Genomic DNA, 6497 nt, shown 5'->3' with positions numbered 1-6497 from the left:
AAGTCACTTCAACCAAACAGTTTAAAGTTGGCTTCTGTCTTGGTAGGTCCTAAAGTCAGGAAAACATGGCACCAAAGCATGGAGACGTTTCTTCTTTATATCAGTATTACCAAATCAGCAGTCTGAAAATACTCCAAATGAAGTGAAATGTGATGCGATCTCGCATCAATGGGATTTTTGACATTTTTAACATTTTTCCCAAAGAAATGAAAACAGGAAAGGGACACTGCCACCAACATCTTAAAAATATGTCATCCTCTTGCTCCTCGTGTCGTCTCATCTCCTGAACTAAAGGCAGAGCTCAACACATGAAAACATGCATCATTTATTCCCCGGAGTTGACAACAGCAAGTGTCCTAAAAGTCCGCCTCTCTTTTCTCACGCTCAGCTTGATTACGTTCTCATGTATGCAAACGTATCCACTACCTTATGTCGTCTAACAGAAGCTAACACCAACAAAAACAGCAGCGATTACTGACAGAAAAGATCAGCATAGCCGCAACAATCAGCCTCATTATCACTGCCGTGAGCTTCTCTGACTCACTGACTCGCATCACACTCGTTTCACTAAGTTTGAAAGACTCCTGTAGAGTAAATAAAGGCGGGCACTCGCACTAAATTCTTGGCTACCGTTTTGCTCTCATCATTTTAATTTTGACCTTGAAAGACAGCACTTCATTTACCAAGTTTGAAAATCTTTTCAAAAAGAATTTTCACATTTATTGCATTATATCATGCTTCAGTGCTCAAATAAACTATGTTTGAAGTCATTTATGACTTTTATAGTTTGGTAAACACATTTTCATGAGCTTTATGTCAATGGTCCAGTAATACCACTTAAAGTTAGGAAGTGAAACCCTTCTCTCTATGTGCAGAAATGTAGATCTTTAAGATTTTTTTAGATTGAAGTATAAGAATGAGGACAAATGATGTTTTTTCTGCTGGTAAAGTGTTCGGAGAAATCACTGAAAATTGCTTCTTTGTTAAGTTGTCTATTATGGATGCAACACAGCTTTACCTCTTCAGTTAGGAGCCTTCTTGTGCTTGAATGATTCACAGGTCAGTGTTAAGTGGGTTAACGAACACAGCATTCCTGTGAAAATGGTCAGGTACAAGGACCGGATTGAAAATGAGTGAAAACGCAGCCGATGTCTAAATAAAACCTTTGAATCAACAGGTTGCTGCTGCTGTGCATTAACAGAATAAGAGTCTTTTCTGTTAGTAGAATTTATGGTGCCGTCTAACAACAGCAGCATGTTTATTCCTGCCTGTACCAGCGTTCAACGAGGAGGATGCTGGTTCCTCGACATACGCCATGTGGTCAAGAAGTCCTCCCTTATTTGTTGTCTTTGGTTCCTCTCCGTCCATTTTTTAATCTCCTCTCCTCTTATGATACTTCCTTCAGCTTCTGGAGGGATCAGGCAGCTCTGACATGCCACCATAGTCTAAAGCCTGAAAGTGAAGAATACCATGAAGAAGGGTTGTCACGTGTAGTACACGGCCAGTTCTTGCATGAAATTCCTGCAACTCCTGTAACGTGCTGCAGGATGCGGAGGCTGTAGCTCAGAAGGCAGAGCAGGTCATCTTCACACTGGAAGGTTGGTTGGCCAACCCAAGTTGCTCCAATGCATCCATCTGAGTGTGAATGTTAGATGAAAGCACTTGAGCATAGAAAAGAAGAGCCAAGTGCTATGGCACTTTCAGAGAAGAATCAAATCAAAACATAAAGTGAGAAAATAGAAGGCAGAGTGGAAGCAGTGCAGAGGTGCACCAGGAGACAACCGTCAAGGATAATCACATCTAAAAAACAAAAAATTGAGGAAGACAAAGTTAGAGAGGCGCCAGATTTACTGGATGAAGGATTCCTGGGGCTTTTCAGGGTGATTTATCTGAAATAACTGTGTTAGCATACAGGCCTAGCAACCTGTGTTAAATCTGTTTATTATGTTAAGACCGATGAGGTGTGAGCTGGTGTTCAGCATCTACAGATAGCACGAGCAAAAGGAGGAAATACCACTGTCAGAGCAGCAGGTAACGTTGACCTACATCACTACAGGCTTTTTGGCCCTGCAGAGTTCTGGCTCTCTTTGCACTGGCTTTGGCTATGAGCTCTAATCATCTGTGTTTTATGTTTTAATGCTGTTTGTTCAGTTCAGTTTGACTCATACAGCCAAATCACAACAACAGCCGTCTCAAGGTGCTTTGTACTGTAAGGTAGACCCTCCAATAATACATACAGAGAAAAATCCAACAATCATGTGACCCCTTATGAGCAAGCACTTTGGTGACAGTGGGAAGGAAAAACTCACTTTTAGTAGGACGAAACCTCCGGCAGAACCAGGCTCAGGGAGGGGCGGGGCCATCTGCTGTGATTGTATGTGTAATTGCGGCTCACAGTCAGAACCTGGTAGAAGCTGAATTACTGATTAAACTTCTTTACAGGCCCTGAAATTGACTCAAATATCACTTTGAGATGTGAAAATGCAGACGTGGAAAACAGGTGAGATTTAACAAACAATGAGAAAACAAAACAAAGTCCCAATGGGCAAAAGTGAAAAGTCCAAAAGGGAGAAAATCCAAAGGCACAAGGAACTGGAGACCGCAGACGGGGCCTGGAAACAGGCGCTCTGACATAGACTAGAGATAAGAAAATAAAAGACAATGACACAGGAAGTGAAAAGAGATGACCGAGCAGGGAATGAAGGACAGTGGATATACTGGACAGAGTGATGAAGATGGAGCTGCCGGGCAGGAGGAAAAGAGGAAGACCTCAAAGGACGCAGTGACGGAGGACATGCAGAGGGTTGGTGTGACAGAGGAGGATGCTGGGATAGGAGGAGATGGCGGCTGATGATCTGCTGTGGCGCCCCCTGAAGGGAGCAGGAGGAAGAAGAAGACTGAAATATGTTCATGTTCTGCTTTGTGATTGTGCAACAACCAGTGTTTGTTAAGTCAAGCATTCCTCAGAATCAGTGTTCAGTGTGTCTGTGTGACATCGCCGTGAAGATAAAGGTTGTTTTTGCATCACGACTCCAAAGAACTCTGTCCCGTCAGCAGCTGAACATTTTTCATACCAGGGATAAAACACACATACTATTGTGGAACTGCAGAAATGAAGCTAAACGTGCGTAGTCAAACGTAAAAACAGAAATGTTAACCAATTGTTTAACTAATTTTAGTTCATAGAGTCCAGTTTGCTGTGAGGGGCAGAGCAGGAACAGCCCCTCCAGTTTCTCTCTTTCTCTAAGAGTAAAGACAGAACAACAGGTCCTGCAGATGTTTCACCCAACACTTTTAAAAAGCTAATTCAGTCACATACCCCTCACATCTCTGCATGTTTACAACAGCAGACTCAGGTGTGATAAGGAAAATAAGTCAAGCGTCAATAATAAATGACATTTTTTCCAGCCAATCACATCTGAGCAGACCTGCTGTCTGTTTGTTTCATCCACACACGAAGTGGCCCTCAGTGAAAAGACGTTCCTGTGGTGTGTGTTGGTAATCTGAAGGTAACAACGAGCAATTATGTCAGTTGGAGGCGTCGTGCACGCTTGGATCTCAGTTCCTGTTTTTGGGCTCTCAATTGCTTTTTTGAAAAGACACTAAAATCTTCCTTTTGCTTCGGTCTGTCGGTTAATGATCCCTGCACTCGTGCCTCAGCTCGTCTCAGCCTTCGAGACACTCCTTGACTTTGTGATGCTTTCCATTAAGAGGAAAAATATTTGATCTCTTTAAATATTTCACAGCAAACCCAGTAAGGCTGCACAGTTGGAGGTGATAGCTGCGCTGCATGCACGTCATTGTTTACATCATGAAGGTACAGCCAATAGAATGAGAGGTGATATTTTGTTTCTAAGAGATGCACTCAGGTCAGGTACATGGAGACCTTATTTGTCTGCAATGATGTTTTGATGAACAGGAATGTAGCACAAAGTAAAGGTGAAAGCAGCCAGCTGTTAGCTTTAATGTTAACAGTTTCATTTATATTTTTATTCTACAAGCTGCACTGAAGTTAGGAGAGAAGAACAATCAATTATAGTTTGCTGCAAATACCTGTATATGTCTCCATCACTAACTGACACAACAAAGGGGACTCTTACCTTGTAGTGTGACACATTTTAAGATGGCATATAGCAGGGGTGGGGACCGCCAGGGCTCAAGTGTCCTGCAGGTTTTAGGTCTCACCCTGGGTCGCTGAATCAGATGACTAATTCATTAGCAGACTTCTGGAGAACTTCAAGGCATGTTGAGGAGGCCATTTAGCCATTTAAACCAGCTGTGTTGGATCAAGGACACATCTAAAACCTGCAGGACACCGGCCCTCGAGGCCTGGAGTTCCCCACCCTCGGCATGTATGTTGGCTATATCCCAATTCAGGGGCTGCATCCTTCAAGGACGCATTTTAAGGCCGATTACGTCCCAGCGACGTGACGAAGTGAATGCTGCTCGGTTTGCAGTCCTGAATATCACGGCACAAGCAGGATCCACTGCACTGTTAATGTGAGCTGTGTTATATTGCTGCCTCTGTTCGGTGGTGTCGAGCCAAACGGACTTTAACGTGTGTTTGAACGAGCTGACGGTTCACTCGTTAAGCTGAAAGAAAGATGCTTTAATCACAGCAGTCACACATGTGTCCACTGCACCATCTGGAACTCTTCTTGTTTACACTCGTAATAACACAAACACTAAATCCTGCTTCTCTGTGCTGTTGTGTAGCAGTGTGTACACCTGAGACTGTCACCTGTCTGTCTGTCCTGCACTCTCTCTCTGTTTCTTTCTCTCTGATTGTGGAATAAAAGTATGAACATGTGTTTATAAGTTACACTTGTGTTTGAATCCTGCAGCTTATCACACATTTGATGTCCATGTGTGACGAAGAACCATGAAGAACTTCCACAAATCCACAAATACAAACTGGACCTGGGAACAAAATTACAGACCTAATCTGCTGGTGGACACTTTTGTCCACAAACAAGCTGAAGGGATTTTTGAACAAACCCAGAGGGTCAACAAACATTTAATTGGAACCATGTTTATTTCTCAGCAGCATCAATAGTAACAAAAACACAATTTAGATTTTGCTGGCAAAGTCGATTGTTCTTATTTGAAGTACATCCTATAAACCTTTTATTCCAAAATATTGCGATACAGGATACAATTTTTTCAAACAAGAACTTTGTTAAACAAACAATGAGTTTACAACACACACACAGATGAAGTATACAAGAGAATAGAACATGAATACAAATAACCAGGGGTAAAAAAATGATTCACAAAAAATTCACATATATGTTGTGTTTTGAGAGACTTTTTGCTGGTGGAGTCTGATATTGATTTTATGTACAATTCAACATCCTTAAAATAACATTGGAGGCGGGGTGAGTGAGGGGCGGGGATTTGGCCTGGACGCTCTGTTTAGAGCTAATGAAACATTGGGGACATGAAGCCTTCATTAGTGGAACAGAACATTTATATGAAGCTTTTATCTGTCAAATGCAATAAACTTCAGCTGCACCAAACATAAACCTAAATACTGAATCATGGACGCAAACACAAATGAGGCAGAAAAACATTTTTGTTCCACAAACAACAATAAAAGTACCCAAACACAACCACCATTCAAACTGACTGAATTCTCCACAGCTGACATCTACAACTTCTGCTTTTGGTAAGTCAGATACAGACAGTAGCAACAAAATCGACCCTGAATGTGTTGGCAATAACAACCAACACTAGATTCTACGCCCTATAACAGGATACAATTTCAGACGTTTTTGGATGGTGGATTTTGCAGTTGCACACATGCAGTAAAGTCTCCTGGGTTTACAGGAGGTCCAAAATGGAAAAAAAATCCAGTGAGCGGGAGTTCAAAGGGGGCAAAATATTATGCTGATGACAGATGGAATTGTTCAATGGCATTGCTGGAGAAACTGTTGGCTGCAGTTTTTGGAAAATTACAATAATAACAATAATGATGATAAGAAGAAAAACATAAAGAAGAAGTAACTTGTCCTGGCAACATATGACGAGTGCAGAGTAGCGATGTTGCAATAACTGTTGTCCCACAGTGCCACCTGGTGCTGATCACTGTGCACTTCCAGCTATAGGAACCCAAGAGCTATTATAAGGTTTAAGTACTTTAATGAAAAAAAGTTATATTTGATTGAACTTTGCATAAATTTGTGTCAGAGGAAAATAGCAGATGGAAAAAGTTATTTAGAGTGTCGGTGACCCAGTGTTTTGTGTATTGTTTTCTTGTAGTTTGGGATTTCAGATGTTTAGTATTGGTTTTGTTCTGTTTGTTTCCTGGTTTACTTTGACAGTCTGTGCCATGCGTTAGTGTTTCTAGTTTGGCGTCTCCATGTCCTGTCTGCCAACTGATGTCAGCTGCCCTGCTTTCCTCTTGTATTTAATGTCTGTGACTGCTCCTGCTCGTCGTCGCGTCGTACCCTCATTCTGGCCTGTGCAGTTCAGTTTCATGCCCTCATCGTTCTGTT

The sequence above is a fragment of the Mchenga conophoros genome, linkage group LG7 (genome assembly GCF_057382185.1).
Source record: "Mchenga conophoros isolate Kocher_MC1m ecotype Shallow Benthic linkage group LG7, M_conophoros_male_GT1.1, whole genome shotgun sequence".
Classification (NCBI taxonomy): domain Eukaryota; kingdom Metazoa; phylum Chordata; class Actinopteri; order Cichliformes; family Cichlidae; genus Mchenga; species Mchenga conophoros.
Note: the sequence above shows the minus strand (reverse complement) of the source record.